This window comes from Ambystoma mexicanum, chromosome 4q, assembly GCF_040938575.1.
Source record: "Ambystoma mexicanum isolate Mex_15411 chromosome 4q, UKY_AmexF1_1, whole genome shotgun sequence".
Classification (NCBI taxonomy): Eukaryota; Metazoa; Chordata; class Amphibia; order Caudata; family Ambystomatidae; genus Ambystoma; species Ambystoma mexicanum.
The window spans coordinates 506,124,745-506,142,434 of NC_090928.1; positions in this window are offsets into that span (position 1 = coordinate 506,124,745).

A 17,690-nucleotide genomic window follows, 5' to 3' on the forward strand; every position below is an offset into this window, starting at 1 on the left:
ACCCCAGACACGTGTTTCAGTTTGGTTGGACCTCATCAGTAGGGTGGAGCTCTGCATCTCTAAGAATAGTGAGAAAGGGGTCCACGTCTGAGACCCAAAGTTATTTAAATATGAAAAAAACAAGGGGATCCTGGGAATGTGGGGTTGCTGTTGGTACTCTTGTTCAGAGTAGAATTTAGCCTGTGCATTTGTTTTGAAATTGAGTGCAAACAGGTACCTGCTGCATCCACAGAGCTGCTTCTTCTTTTGCCTTGCCCTCCTCCTGCGTCCAGCGCATCCCCGTCCCCAATTGGCCAGCTATGTTTTTTTTGGAAAGGTGCTCCCAGGGGCCAAGGTCCAGCGCGCATTTCCATCTGCGGCCACCTCAAATAGCCATGTGCCCCTGGTGAGTGTTTTCTTGAGGCCATTTTGGCATGTGCATTTGTTTTGAACTCGGGAGCACACATTTCCCTGACTGAATCCACTGGGCCACTTGCTCGCTTGTCTTGCCCTCATCCCGTCTCCTAGCCTGCCTGTCCCCTGATTGCGGCAGGCTTCCCCTCAAACCACCCATTCAGGGCAGCCCCCTGCCTGGGAGCCCCTGCTGCTAAGGGCCCCGAGGCAAAAGGCAGCTCCCGGTGTAAGCAGGGGAAGCAGAAAGCAGGCAACCGTCACCCAGCCGCAACAGACAAAGCAGGTGTGGAGCAATCGCTTTGCCCCACAATACTGGCCCACCTCTCTCTTACCTTATCTTCCCCACCACCCAATAGCTTGTAGCCTGCAAGTACCAATTCCTATTTAGCAACTGTTATCCCATGTACATCCACTGGGTTGTCAACTCTTTTGTCTATCTATCTCTCACATCTAGGAGAACTGGTGGTTGGTGATATCCCACACCTAGATGAACTGTACTCTAACTGTGCTAGCCACTTCAGAAAGAATTGTGAGCATTAACCCGTATCACATCTGGGCAGAATTATGAATATTGGTTTGCATCACATTTAGAATCACATTTAGACAGCATTGTGAATAATACCTTGCACCTCACATCTATACAGAAATGTGAATAATACATTGTGCCTCATCTAATCAGAAATGTGATTATTAGCCCACGTCACATTTAGACAGAATTGTGAATATTAGCTTGCATCACATTTAGACAGAATTGCAAACATTAGCTTGAGTCACATTTAGACAGGAATATGAATATTAGCTTGCGCCACATTTAGACAGAATTGTGAATATTAGCTTGCATCACATCTAGACAAGAATGTGAATATTAGCTTGCATCACATCTAGACAGAATTGTGAATATTAGCTTGCATCACATTTTGACAGAACTGTCAATATTAGTTTGTGTCACATCTAGACCGACATGTTAATAATACCTCACGTCACAACTAGACATAATTGTGAATAATAGATTGCATTGCATCTAGACACAATTGTGACTATTGGATTGCTCCCCATCTAGACAAAATTATGAATATTGGCCTGCACCACATCTAGACAGAATTGTGAATATTAGCTTGCACCACACCTAGACAGAGTTGTGGTTATTGGATGTCACCACATCTGGGACTAATTGTGAATATCAACCTGTGTCACATCAATCAGAATTGGGGATAGTAGTCTTCACCACATCAAGACAGAATTGTGAATATTAGCTTACACCGCATCTAGACAGATTTGTGATTACTAGGCTGCGTCACACCTAGTCAGAATCGGGAATAGTAACCTGCCCCCATACTCGCATAATCTGAAGTAACATTGGCACAGATTATAAACCATGCCACAGTCCAGCCAAATCAGATCTGCACATTGGTGCATCACCAGGCCTTACGAGACTCAACCCAACTCAGTTGCCCAAAGTGCACAGCCCATCATCCCAGCGTTCTACTTCCCACCTACCATTCCTTCCAAGTAGATCCTGCTCTGCTAAAACAAGAGCGGAAAAATGGAGAGCAGAAAAAGAAAACATTGACCCCAAGACTTTTCCAGGCCAGCCATGGAACCAGGTAGACCTACCTCTGCATCCCAACACCTCTGCTTACCACCCCTGCACAGGGCCAACTCTGCAATTTCTGCATTTGAGCACTTTCTTTTCCAGCTCTTATAATGTACTAAAACAATCTAATTTTATAAAACTGACTTGCAAAGTACACAAATCACATGTCCAAACCTGACCATTTAAAAACCAAAATATTACAGAAGGGTGTTATGCAAAATGGGAATGATTCTAGTTTCATTCTCTCCATCATCAAGGGAAGTATATAACTACCAGCATACCAATCAATGTGATTTAACAGATTTATTCTAGGTATATCTTTTGTACCTTTAAGCTTTAAACACTTCCAAAACAATGGCTTTTGAAATTGTCACTCATAAACGTGCAGAAAATCCTTAGACTTTTATACAAAAAGCAAAACTTTTTTTTGTCAAACAAGCCTACCTTAAAATATGCTTGCCCAAGGCCTATGACATCTGATACCCTGTCTTTTGTCTACCACCCCTTCCACTCAAATGGCTTAGCTGAGAAGAAAGATCAACTAATGAGCTAAACGATGCCACCAGCATGCAAGAAGGCAAAACTCACAGAAGACAGCACAGTAAAGCAAGAGATATTACATGATTTGGCCAGGATCACTGTATCGTCTGCTGGCAAAGCCAGGATACAAGCATGAACACTTTGGTTCCAGAGTCTTTTAGTCACCTCTTGGACTAATAGTTTATTCTCATCTTTGGAGGTGATTGCCTAGGGTTTAGAACGCCCCATTTGAACTTACCAATTTCTAGATCTTTACCATATAAATGGCATGTTCGTTTTTTAGCATCCCCTATCTGGTGCAGGAACATTGCTGATAATAGCACCTCTTATGCTGCAAAACCAAGTACATATGCAGGTAGGTTTATAAACTTTAGACATAAGAAAGGTTCAGCCAGCCTTGCTGGAATGTGCTCTTCTAATCCTTTATGTGGACACATATATCTGCAATGAGTGCTCAACACACTAAACTAACTTTTGAACCATTGTGGCACACAATTTATCAATATGGATTTCAACTTTGGCTTTTGCACATGATCAACATAATTCCCACAAGAAGGAAAGAATGCTACAGAAGTTGTGCCGTATGGAACACACACACACTATGTATCCCACAGTGAACACAGAAAGCATTACATGATTAATTGATCAAGGCAGAATGTACTTGTCAAAACAGACAGGCAATCGGTTTAGCACCTCAGCAGCATGCCAAAAAATCTCCTGGCATGTGCTATTTAAGTCTGGTTGATAATTGAATCTTACTTTAGATCAGGCAGCCTTGTGGGGGCCCCCTCCAGTGTGGGGGCCGTGGGCAAATGCCCCTTTTGCACTCCCATAAAAACATCTCTGCCCCTGCACCATCTGTTCACATAGTGCCAAAGCAACATAACATCCCACAATGACACTTCCCATCTCTTAGTCCAGTATGAAAAGCCCTGGCCAAAACCACAACCTCCACTACCCCCCACCACTCTCACCAACACCCCTTGGGCAGCCCAGAAGTCAAGAAAAGGCCCAGACCAAGAACACGCCAGGCGCCTCCTAGCTTCTCCCATTCCCCAACTCAGATCCCAAACCCTACCACCACACTATAGGGCCCAAACCTCCCTGCCTGCACCCAACCCAGTCCTCGCCCTATTGCTCCCCTCACCCATTCCCTGGGTTCAAACGACAATACCTCCCACCTCTTCCCCACACCTTCCATTGGCCACCCCTCTGCCCCCACCCAACCAACCCCTTTTACATAACACCCTCCCCGGGTCACAGCATCCCCAACCTCAAGCCACCCCCCCACTTCCACCCATCCAGCCATCCTGACCCATCCCACCCAGCGCTCTCAAACATATCCCATCAAGTCTCTTGCCCCCTCATTAATGCCAGCTCAGCCTCCAAAAGCAGAATCCACACCTTTGACCTCATCTCAGAGGAAATCCCAGATGTTCTTTTCATCACAGAAACCTAATTTGCAGACGATTACGAGCCCATTGCGCACAAGGCCTTCCCACCCGGGAAGAACCTCACTGTTCAGAACAGATAGCTAAGGGGTGGAGGACTTGCGATACTAGACAAAAACCAATTCCATCTAATAATTAAGGATACCTCAGCCAACACCACAGACTATGAATCCCTTCTAGTAAAACTACAACTCTCACCCTCCGACTCCCACATCTTCCTACTTATGTACAGACCCCCTAGATGAAACAAAAACTTCACTGCCACGCTCTGCGATGCACCGACAACCATCCTCAATCTCTATCCAGTGCTTACCATCCTAGGAGATTTCAACATCTGGTTTGACTCACCCTAAACCCAAACTCTCACTGATAAACCTAGAGGTATTCAACCTGACACAACACATCTCCACACCCACCCACACTGGAGGTCAAACTCTAGATGTGATCTTCACCACTACAGAACATATCCACACTGCCCCCTTGCCCTTTATCATGTACCGATAACTCAGCAATCTTCTTCTTTGTTCCACTGACCAAAGTTGCTTCCACCCTAGGTCAAGCCAGATCCCCACACCATATCCTGCATCGCTCATCCCACTATGGAATAAAGTAGTTATCACCCCAGACCTGGCCAACTCCCTTGTCTCCTCTCTCACAACACTATCCCTCCAGGACAGGCCTCCTCCATCAAAATCTTTGACCTCTTGAACACCCCTACACCCCTTCACCCCAACAAAACAATCCTCTTAGAGGTCAGGACACACACCCAGGTGGTACACCACCAACTGCAAATCAATAAAACAAACTCAGGCACCACCTGGAACCTCCCACATGGCCCAGAAATAATCCACCCCAGAGGATTAATATGAACATACTAGAATTTAGAAAAAACAAGAAAGTATTCTATGGGAAAAGAATCTTATACTCCTGGAAACCGAGCAAGGACATGCACAGAATCATCTCTGAATTCAACTCTCTGACCTGCTCTAAACCCTCCTCCACCCTTCTCCCAATCCCTATGGGACACCTTATCAGAACACTTTCACACTGTCACAACCAACAGACACTCCACCATCATCTCTAAACTGGAAAACATGCCCACTATGCTTACCCTCCCACAGCCCAACCCCCGCTGAACCTCCCGTTTGACTCATGACTTCACCCCTTCACTCCAATTACATGAAGTTCCTTTCACTCCTAGTTCAAAAACGCCCATCATGCGCCCCTGAGCACCCCTATCTGCCCAACCTGCTGAAAAACATCCTAACCTCGACCTGTGCAGGCAGCATTGCACAATCAATCCTCAACCACTCCCTAACATCTGTAACCTTCCTGGAAGCCCTAAAAACTTCCTACATCAGACCTCTCCTCAAAAGAACCTACATAAACTCAACCCACTCCTCCTCAGAACTAATGGCCCATCTCCAATACCCACTTCATGGCCAAACTGATGGACCAAGCAGCCTACAAGCAGCTTGGAGTCTTCGCTGAGATTAACAAGCTCCTGGACCCTGCAGATTCTGGCTTCAGACTGCTTCGAGGAACAGAGTCCAATCTAGTGTCCATCTGGGACAACGAAAAACAAACAGCTGATGCAGAAGGCAACAATGCTCTCATCCTTCTTGACCTCGCTGCTGCCTTCGATAACATCGATCACACAATCCTCCATGTCATGCTACTTTCACTAGGAATCAACAACACAGCCCTCTCTTGGATCTCCTCCTTCATCTCTAATCGTTCACAAATCACACACCTCCGCTTGTTCACCTCCACTTTACAAAAAGTTACACTAGGAGTCCCACTAGGAACATCCCTATCTCCCCTACTCTTCAACATCTTTCTAAGACCTCTACCCACACTCATCTGATCCCACAATCTTACCTGCTACAACTATGCAGACGACACGCAAATCATCCCCAAAATCCCCAAATCGCCAGGCCCCAACAGTTCAAATCTGTCATCATGCCTTGTAGACATTGACCACTGGATGATGAACAAAACCTCATCCTCAACCTCAGGAAAACTGAAATCCTGGTCTGCGGGAAAACATCACTCCAACCCCAACCCATTCCCTGGCCTCAATCATTAGGTGACCCAATATCAACCTCCACCACAGCGAAAAACCTTGGATGCACACTGGACATAGATGTATCTCCCTCCCACCAAATCAGTCATGTTTCCAGATACTGTTTCTTTCACCTACATATCTTTAAGCACATATTGCCTTACCTCACCTATCCCCCCCATTTCTCTGCCATCTTCTTCATCATCCCCTCCCGCTTACACTACTCAAACTGCCTTTACCTTGGTGCACCTGCATTTCAGCTAAGGAAACTGCAAATAATCCAAACCGCTGCTGCCAGCCTGCTCATGACCCTACCTCCTAGAGAACACATCATCCCAACACTGAGAGACCTTCATTGGCTCCCTATTTGCTGATGTGCTACTTTTAAAGCCATCTGCATCCCCCACCGGGTCATCCATAACACAGGGCCAGAATTACTTCAAGATAAATTCACTTGCTACCCTCAGCCCCCTCAAAGAAACTAAGATTCAGCACAGCATCCCTCCTAGTAGACCCACAGTACGACTCATCTAGACTCAGCTGGTCCTCTTTCTCCGTCCAAGCTCCAATCATATGGAAAACTCTACCCCTGCACATTCGTAATATTGACAATAACCCTGCTCTCAGAAAGGCCCTGAAATCCTGGCTTGTCCCTCCCTCCACTTGAAACCCTCCCCACTCCACAATCCCGCACAGAAACACTTACCCAAATTTAATGACACTCTGAATTCCCCATACCCCATGGATGCCAGGAGCATTCGTAGCAGCATACCATGACAAACTCTACCTTCCCATGCACAACAACACTCCTACCCACCAATACCACATGGATGCCAGAAGCGTTCGCTGAGGCACACCATACCACCCCACCCTGCCATCCCCTGTGCCTCCCCCATCACTCAGACTTTAGTGCCAGGGATGCCACTGTAAAGACCGGAGGGGGGGTCTGCACTTGCACTCGCTATATGGTAGAGGGGAGGCACAGAGACCCTACCAAGATTCTCTATTACGGTAGCAATGGACGAGCAATCAAGGCCTAGCTTCTCAGGAGATGATGCGAGCTGGTTCTTAAGTACAGTGTAGTCCCAAAACACCCACACAGGAATGTCCACACACTGTATCGGTTACAACACAGTCTTTATATAATTAATGTTCAAAGGTATATAAAATATCACAATAACTCACTTTATACTCCGAAAATCAGCAATAGTAAATATAAACAGTTTCTAAAGAGGAACCACTAACGTTATTAGATCTCATTAAAGTACATACAGTCAGAATGACACACTGATCAGAATAAAGAGGAAACCAGCAGTAGAGAGAGGAAGGAAAGCAATATGGTTGAGCAATTGGCAGAATACTGATAACTACCGTTAAACACAGCTCTATGTGGAGATCCCCCCACCTGGGCAACCTGTAGAAGAAAGATACAAGCCCAGTCCATATATTGTTCCCACTAGACTTTCCAATAGTTCTGCAACCCCAAAGTACCTTGCGTTGTAGCGTTCCTCATTGGGGAAATCAACAGCCCTTCTTGAGTGTCCTCCCTTTCAGGAAGGAGTCACGGGTCGTCGAACATCTGACGGAGAACAGGTCGAGCTACGACGGTGAGGTGGCCACGTCATTCCTAGAGGTGCTAGTTGACGGGGAAGCATAAACGTCCTGTCAGAAAGAGGCGTGCGGGGCACCTCGTTGTTGATAGTTCTGGACCGCAAAGAGTTGAAAAACTGTGGCCCAGCAAGGGCGTCGAGTCGTCTCTGTGGTCTTTGGGTGGCAGGAAACCCACCGGTGGAAGCTCTGCGGCGCGTCGACGGTCAGGCCTTCTCCAGCAGGATACAGCAGCGACGATGCAGACGAAAGAGTCCTTGGATCAATGAAGTTCTTAGGCAATGGGAGCACGGTGGCTCAGTCGGCGATTGCGGTCAACAATCCGGGCGCTTCTCCTTGGAGTTCCGCAGCCGTCCCCGTATCGGGTCGGCAGCCTGTCGAAGGTCTGTCTACCAGGAAGCTTAGGCAAAGATCAGCTGTGCACGATGGTCCCTCGTAGGTCGGGAAGAGGGCGCCTTACCAGGTCCTCTCTGGGTCAGTTCTTGAAGCACAGCAGCTTTCAGATTGCGAAGGAGAGCAACAGCAATTTTTCTTGTCCAGCAGGGTTTCAAGATCAAGCTTCAGTTACTCCAGTTACTCGTCGTAGTGGACTTCAGCTTCTGAACACGATTTCTAGCAGTGAGAGGTCCCCAGATATACTGTTCATTGCCCATTGATTCCGCTGGGTCACACTCAAGCATCCAATCACGACTATGGTCATTTATGCAGGCAGGCAGCCAATCAGGCACACGGGGCATTCAGGCCATTCACTTCCCTCCAGACACTCACAACAAGTTATGTGTATTGGAACAAGTACCAAGCCATTCAACACTCCAAGCTGCATTCATACCGGTTTCGGGCAGGGCTGTCTCAACCATTGTGTCAACCACCAGATACTAGACAGCCACAACATAGAATATATATTCGTCACACACTCCATTCACCCAGGTCCCACCCACAGGCGTACCCACAACATACGGTCGTTGAAAAAGCTCCAGCCAGTCTGGTCGGCACTTCCCCACACTACCATATACGGGACTTCCACCCAACAGCCAGTCAGGGCTAAGGGACAGAGGTAGGGCTTCCCGGGACTTCAGGAAGATCAAGGTAACAGGTGATGGAAGGCAAGAGGCCATGGGGGCCATTTTGTCTCCATCCGGAATCTACCGATTCCAATGACAGGGCCTGGGCATCCCAAAATGGAGGACGCTCAGGGCACCAGTCATTTCAGCACGGAGCTGCCACTAGCCCGTACTCTGCTCTGTAGGTCACACACAGGTGCCCAAAAACATACACTAGGGGCACAGGGTTGTACCCCTACCCATGGATGCCATAAGGGTATCCCATGGGTCTGTTCACCAAACCAGAAGAGAGAGCTGCACCGCCAGGAGTCCCACATGAACTCCTGCGCGGAAAACACGACAGAACACACGATAAAAAGCAGTAAATGACAAGGATACAGAGGCCCTGTCCCTCTGATGCATTTCCAGCATCACAGCCACAAATAGTGAGAACAACCAATCGAGGGTAGGAAAAGGGATTGCACTTAAATGGAATTTTGGGGGTAGGAAATGTATTGCACCTTAATGGACCTCAAGAGTAGGAAATGTAATGCACTTAGTTGGATTGAGGGTAGGAAAAGGGATGCACTTATATGGAATGTTAGGGTTGGAAATGTATTGGACCTTTACACACGTCAAAGGTAGGAAATTTGATGCACTTAGTTGGATTTTCGGTGGAAGGAAATGTGATGCACATAGATGGACTTCTGGGATAGGAAATAAGATGCACCTAGATGGATTCTCAGAGATATGAAATATGACACACCTAGATAGAATTCAGGGACAGTACATGGTAGTCTAGAGACCTCACCCACTACTGGAATATCTCTAAACGAGGTTCTCCACCGTTATGCTGCACCTGATCTAAGTGTCTACCCATCTTATCTGTACCTCAAAATCAAATGACCACCTATAAAACTGAGCCATCAACTATAGGTGTCACACTGGCACAGCCAGTTAATGACAATGCAGACTGTGCCCCAGTACTCTTCCAACTCAATGAGTTATAAGTGGGTTTTTGGTAAGAACACCGTACACCTGTGTGCTGCAATACTGGCAACATTGGTTGTGACTTGATTTAAATCGTCAAGCAATAAATGAGGAGTCTTGTTACTTGTTTATAGGGTATAACAGTTATTTATTACACACTTAAAGCTGACACGTATTTCGAACTGACAGCGGTCTTTTCCAAGTTGTGTGTGTTATACTTAGTAATGTTGGTGTCGGTGTGAGCTTTGGAGTAAGGGCTCTTGTCGAGTAACCTGGAAGGCCTTTGGGTTGCAGAGTTTGGATGACCTAGGACTTAATGAGGCACAGTCTGCATTGTCATTAACTGGCTGTGCCGGTGTGATACCTATAGTTTATGACCCAGTTTTATGGGCATTCGTTTGATTTTGAGGTACCGCTAAGATGTGTGGACACTTAGATTGGGTATAGCATAACGGTGGAGAAACTCAGTTAGGCATACACCCAGGCCAGCCAGGCTACTCAACAAGACCCCTTACTCAAGGGCTCACCCTACAACACCATTACCACGTATAACACACACAACTTGAAAAGACCCATGTTGGGTCTAAACATGTGTCAGCTTTAAGTGTGTAATAAATCGCTGCTATACCCTAGTAACAAGTGGCAAGACTCCTTATTTATTGCTTGACAATTTAATCAAGTCACAATCAATATTACCAGTATTCAAGTGCCCAGGTAAACAGGGTTCTTACCAAAAACCCACTCAAAGCTAGACAGTGCCTACTAGATTAGCTAGTCATTCTCCTACCCACAGAAGACCAGATTAACACTCAAGCTGCAAAGAAAAGCCATGTTCAAAGTCTCAGGTATGTATAAACGCATCACTCAGGTGGACACCATCCACAGGCAAAGCTTTGCATCCACACACTGCAGTATGCAGCTACGGCTATGCCAATTCCAGTCTTGCTGGGCACATAATTTGGCACTGAAACATTAGAATTGCTTCAACACCCCTTCCAATAGAATACAGCGATAGCCTACGACAAACAAATTGGTCTAGCTGGAACACATCAAATCTCACACACTAGCACCCTATCATGTCCCACGCAGTACCCAATCCATGTGCCTGACCTCTTAGAATGCTTAACGGAGCCTAGCCAGCCCTCATAACTCCTAGTTATGGGCAAAATGCACACAAGCATCGTAAGCATCCTCTTAGAATCTCTGCATAAACTGGGCTTCGGCCTCCGAGGGTGTTCCAACCACAAAGCGCTTTGAGGCTATACAAATGGGGAAATACCACTATAGAAATGACAAATACAAATACAAAATGTTTGCTGGAATCCCGTCCAGCACTTTGGGCTGTAGTTGCAAGCAGAATTGTTCTTTCCCATTCAAACTTATCCTGATTTTGAAAATCGTTAACACATAGACGTTCCCTGGTGGCCATGCCACTTCAACCCCAATTCCAGTGCCTGGTGGCCATGGCCAGTGGCCAGATTGTCTGGGGGATGGCCTAAGGCCTAAGGCCATGCCCCGACAATATGGCCACTGGCCATGGCCACAGGTTACATACCTTAGTCAACAAAGATATATCACTTTTTTTGTACCCATATTATGACACGTGTCAAAAAATAAAACACAGACACATTTGCAAAACCATGCCTTCAGGACATTGCCAATACTCCTACCGCAAGTTTACTGCAAATCCGTCCATGCTTTATTTTTTGAAAAGTGTCAAAATAAAGGTACAAAAATATTGATATAACTTAGACCCCACTTGACAAAATCCATTCAAGCTTTGCGCAAACATTCACATTTCGGTGCATAATTTTTTGCAAACATTTGTGCAGATTTATCAAACGGCACAAAGGTGTAAGCCATCCAAAAATGGTGTGTTCCCCAGTCTAATTTTGCCCTCTCTTGACAAAATCACACCAAACCTTGCAAAAACATTCAAAGTTGAGTCTTAAATATTTTTGCAAACTTGTATGCAGATTTTTCAAATGGCACCAAATGTATAAGACATTCAAACATTTTGGGACCCCTCTCTAATTGGGCCCCCTCTTTGCATAACAGCACCAAACTTTGCAATAGCATTCAAAGTTGGGTCTAGGATTATATTGCCAAACTTCACACAGTTACATTGAATGGCGCCAAAGTTACAAGCCATCCAAAAACTACTCTCCACCAACACTATGATGTAGGAATATGCATGGTTGTCCTCAAACTTTTGTCAAGTTCACAGACATCTCAGAAATGTACCCGAACATCTGAGATGTTCACGGACCTCAGAGAAGAAAAAGAAAACCCAATGTATGGCCTTTTCTGGACATATACCATCCCATCCTCATCACCCCTCACCTCCACAGAGATTGTTTCATTAGTTTGACAAGTACAATTTTTAAATTTTTTAATGTTTTTACTGCCTTGTCCATGGACTACGGGCACAGTTTGCGAATCAACATGGTGTCCGTTTCAAATGTTTTAAAGCACCTCACATTTATAATTGACCAGTCAGCATGCGTGTACAATGTCTGCGAATGTTAAGCGGCTCCCGTACTGGGCGGAGATATGACTAATTTTTTTTACTTACATTTTGGCCATTTTGTAAAAATCTACTGGACTGATTAACACCAAATTTCCAAAAGCACGCTTTTTATTCATTTTATTTTATTGGGTATTTATAATGTGCATATACAAATGTGTTTTCGGGACCAGACACCCGTTCCTCATGGAAGTTTTGTGCAAATCCATCCAGCGGATTGGGCTGTACCCGTGAGCAAAGATTTTTTCCATTCATATCTATCCAGACTTCAAAGGTTTTGGGACCCCCCCTTAACTTTGTCCCCACTTGACGAAACTGCACAGAACTTTGCAGAGTCATTCAGAGGTGTGAATATACATTATTTGCATAGTGTTGTGCAAATTCATCAAATGATGCTGAAGTTAAAAGCCAGCCAAAAACTGCTCTTCGTATGGGTTGAGCAACTTAACCATAACTACACAGCTGCTACCGCAGGCCCTGTAATCTATATATTTTTCCAAATGACCATCTAACTGAATATATCTCCTTTTTAGATATTCATTCTATGTTCTCTCTGGTTTTATGAATTTCGTACCAAAGACTTTAGGGTTCTTGCTCTCAACTGATGATTCCTTTTAATCCTCCTTTTAATCCGGTTCCTCCCCCACTATGACGAGATGGGTTGAAAGGATTGTTTTCCAAATGAAGCAGATATTTCGATATATGTGGCACCATATGTCTAGGAGAGCTATGGCTTCTACTGCTTTCTGGTCTGGAACAAGTCTAGTGGACATCCTCTATGCTGATTGGTCAACAGTCTGTTAACATATTGTGCTTGCTTAGACTGTAATACCTGCTCAGCTTTGAATGCTCATATTAGAAACATTCTGTTCCATGATATAACGTTTTCATACTCATAGTAATTAATGTGGAGAGTTATGACTGGCCCAGAGATGAGCATTATCCAGTATCTGGTTTTATACTTTGCAATACCAAACAAGAGCAGCTCACTCATTTCTCGTTTGGTGCTGTTTTAGCCTTAAGGGGCTTCAATTGGGCTGCCTATATTTGAAGAGACTAACCAGAGGATGAGTGCGTGGCTGCTCTGTGCCATTGTTCCCTTGGGATTAGGAGTATTTGGTAACTCTGAATAAAATGTTATGAAAACTATCAAAATTCCCTATCATGAAAATGAATTGTCTTTATCTATTTAGAAAATGCCAACCAAAGAAACATAGGGTACAGGGTGAAAAGGTTATTAGTACCTATTGAGGGGGGTGTGGTGGCCTACTAGCCAATGGGGAGGCCCAGTACACGGGCGTTACCAGGCGGTAATCCTGCCACCCTGAGCCTCCTCAGGGCTAACGGCCACCATCTCCCCTCGCCGGGGAATCATGTAAGCCTTTCCCTCTCCCCAACCCCATCCACAGAATTTCCTCTCTGCCATTCCACCCTCACTTACCTTCATTTCTGTCTATTTCAGGAGCAGACGCGCTGGGAACACTTCTGTCCCCACCACGTCCGCTACCAATCTGTCACAGGTCATCATGGAAAGGTAGAAGGGACTACGCGTAGTCTCTTCTTTCCTTTCCATGGTAGCCATTTTTTTGTTTACTTTTTTCCTATTTTTTGAATTGCTGCCATTGAAAGGTAAAACAGACTTTCTTTCCCTTCCGAGGTGGCCATTTTTTAAACTTTATTTTTTCTGTTCTGAAACCCCAGAGAGTTTCGGAACAGAAAACAATGTTTTTAGTGCCCTGGTTTTATGGGCTAAGGTACTAATAGCAAAAAAAACCTTTTTCGGGCCTGTAACTATGGGCCCCGGGGCATTACCTGAAGTGGTAATGACCCCCCTGCTTGGGGCTTATTGCTGAAAAAGTTTATGGAAAGTAGATGTCCAGACATGGTTGTTTCAGGGATCCCTCATAAAAGCAACTGGAAAGGGTCTAAATAATGTACAATTGAAACAAAATAACAAGCAGGATTTGTAGTATTCATGTGTATCATGGGGGCTGTAAGAGTATGTGCAATTTCCATTTATTTCTGTAAAAAGAGTAAGATTGTGTTGAAATGCAATTTTTTATAATACACAAAAAATATCTGAAAGCAGACGGATCGTGTGTTTTATTTTTCTCTTTTATCTGTGCATCTACCATTACAGTACTGATAATATGGGGAGAGGTTTAGACAGTGCAATTGTCATTTTTAAGCTAGCTAAAAATAAGACTTAGCGGTAGCTGTGTGCATGATTCCATTCAGTATATAAGTGTATGTTTTCTGAACGGAACATAATAATAATATAATGAAATAGACTACTGCTGGAGGTACATGAGTTAGCAGAAAGAGAGGCCCTGGACATAGTTCACCGATGTAGATAAGTTGGTGATAAATACCGCATGTTAGCTCGCTGCCGTAGATAAGACAGCGAGGACAGCCCATGGTGGCACTCCAATTGCAAATGTGGTGTTCCTGAAATGTAAGCCTGAGGCCTCTCTAGTGATCACACGAACAAACTAAGCAAAAATAAGGGGTTCTGGATATTGGGGCCACATAGAAAACAAAGGAATTATGCTCACCAGAAATACCACCAATAACGCATACCAACATAATGTATACCACTAAATGTATCAGTGTGCTGAAATAATGTATGTATATTGTAGTACTATATACCAAATCTAATCTGAATGCAAAGAGTGATTATTACTGAATTATTTTCATTTTGGCGGTAAGAAAATACCACTAGGCCCCAAATCTATACAAAATACCCTACATATTTATGGTGCGTTGCAGGCCGGGAAAGTGATCATAGAGCACCTACTGGGCGTGGCAAGTGTGTCTCACACTGCCATCTGTACATTAAAGGGAACACATTTCATAATAACAGTGTGTCACCAAAAACGAATTTCAGAATGTCACAAAGGGAAACCACATTCTCAGACTTAGTGCAATATTTAGAGGCAAAGTTGTTTGCACATGGGACGTGGTCGTCGAACAGTACCTCAGAATGGCATGACCGCATTCAGGGTGAGGTGCAGAAAGAAAACCTAGACAATATTTTTGCAGAAGGCAGCACAATTTAGGTCTGCCTTACAAGGTTATTGAATGCACCCGATAAAAGTGCAGAGAAAGACTGTTTAATACGGCCATGTGCCAAAATATGGTTTATTTTGAATAGGTCCCTGCGAATGCAAGAAAATGATACCCAGCTAATTAACAGGTTAAAGACTGACTTAGATGGGGCAAGTAAAAAAGAGGAGATGTTAACAACAGAATTAGAAGGATGTCAGAAAGACATGCAATTAAAATGCAGAGATTTTGATATTCAGTTGTCCAAAAGCAAGAAGCAGTTTGAAGACAGTGAGCAAGAATTGGTACACTTAAAAGCCTTAGTTGATCACATTAGACAGGATAAAGATGAGATTGTTTCAGAAATGCAGATTTTACAAAAAGAACATTTTGAAAAAGAAAGTGATCTCCAAGGTGCAGAGCAAGAAATGGTTAAAATGATTCAAGAAAGAGACAAGAGAAACAAAGAATTCAATGAATGCCAAATGCAAATGTGCGACATGCAGGAGGTAATAAATAAAATGAGTGATGAAAACAACTATCTACAAAATGAAGCACGCAGGCTCCATAAAAAGTGCAAAGCCTTAGAACAACAAATGTGCATTCCCAGGTCCCAGGAGAGGCGGCAGGGTACTACTTTCAATGGAGTGGAGGTGAATTCTAGTTCTGCCCAAAGAGCTACTGCTCCAGTGACTGGGCTGGTGACTGAACTTGGTTGCAGCGCCCTTGGGGGATTTGATACTCCCATTGGGGGCAGCCACCAATCCCATACACCTGGAACCAGGATTGAGTAACCAAGTAGTGCAATTCCATGCATTGCAACAAGTAGCCCCATAAAAATAATGAAATCTATTAAAGCTCTGATCAAACCATTTAAAAAAGGAGGGGAATGCTGCATTGAGGATCACTTAGAAGCGGTTCATGACATTTTTAAAGCACTCCAGATACCTAAGGAACAGTACAGACAATATTTTCATTTAACTTTAGATGCTCCGACGGCCAGCATCATAAGGGGATTATATGAACAGCAGAATATGACATGGGTGGAGTTTGAAAAAGAAATTAGGCGTCATTTATCTCCTTTCCAGTCTTTACAGGAGGCAAAAAAAGTTGCTTACACACTTACTACTGGGCCTAATACATCCCCTCGCCAGTTTTTACAAGACTTAAAAAGAGCATTTTCTCGCTTTGATGTATCTTTTGACCCCAATTCTAATGAATTTAAAACTGCCTACTTCTATGGGCTACAGAAAGACATCATATCCCAATTGGTTCGTGAATTTGATCGTGACAAGTCCCTTGAGTGGATTGTGCATCAAAGCACAAAACTATATGAGGTACTCTATTGTCAGGGTAGAGAAAGTGATAAAATGAAAGATACTAGACCTAAATCTAAAGAACCCTCAGCAACAGTGATGGAAATCAGGTCAGCCAAAATGTCCCTTGAGTCTGCTCAAAGTCCAGGTAAAAATAATTTGGCACCTGAACAAAGGATTAATCAACAAAGGTCATCACACTCTGCACAATGTTTCAATCACATGATCCTAGTAAAAGGGAGAGCTACATCAGTCCTAGGTATTTAGGAGATAGGCCCTGGGCAGGCTATCGGCCTGATATGTCAGGTATGAACTATAATCAGAGAGAAAATCAAGATCAAAGAAATGATGGTCCCTACCAGACATTGGGGACACAGAGCAAATTTGATCCCAACACCATGATTTATGGTAATCAGGATACACCCCGATATGTGGATCGATTTGCTGATAATGGGAATCAACATAGGGGTCAGTACCCAGAACATGAGAGACAGGACATGAGACAGAACATGAATTACACTCCACGTCAGTACAATGATTCCCCACCAGGGGACTACAACCAAAGGATGGGTGCACCCCGCTCCCCTCCACAAATGAATCAAGAGTTCAGAAACTATCCCAATAGAAATCACTCACCTGAGAGGTATAGGAATAGATCCAATCAGGGAGAAAGCAACCAATATCGATCTAGGCCACAGAGGGAGGATTCTAGAGAGATGGAAAGGTTCCAGTGCCTTGAGGCCCAAGTGAAAATGTTAGCTGAACAAATAGGGACGCTTTGTACAGCACAAAAACAGTCATCAAAGGAGGGGGCTGATGGCCATAGCAATGAAAGGGGGCTTCTTCTGAAAAGTGACTAAGTACTCATGATACCTACAGCGCCGAAAAGAAAGATTGCTCTGATGTAATTTCGCATAATGACTCTGAGATGTCTAATGATCTAAAACTGAAAATGCCAGTAAATGAAGATGTAACAGAAAGTGCAAATACTTCTAAAAGAGAGGTACACTTTAACCTAGAGCTAAATCAAACATTGGAGATTTGTACAAATGAAATAAAAAAACCTGAAACTCCAAGAGAACAAACAGACACATTTAAGAAACATGACTCATGCATGGGGA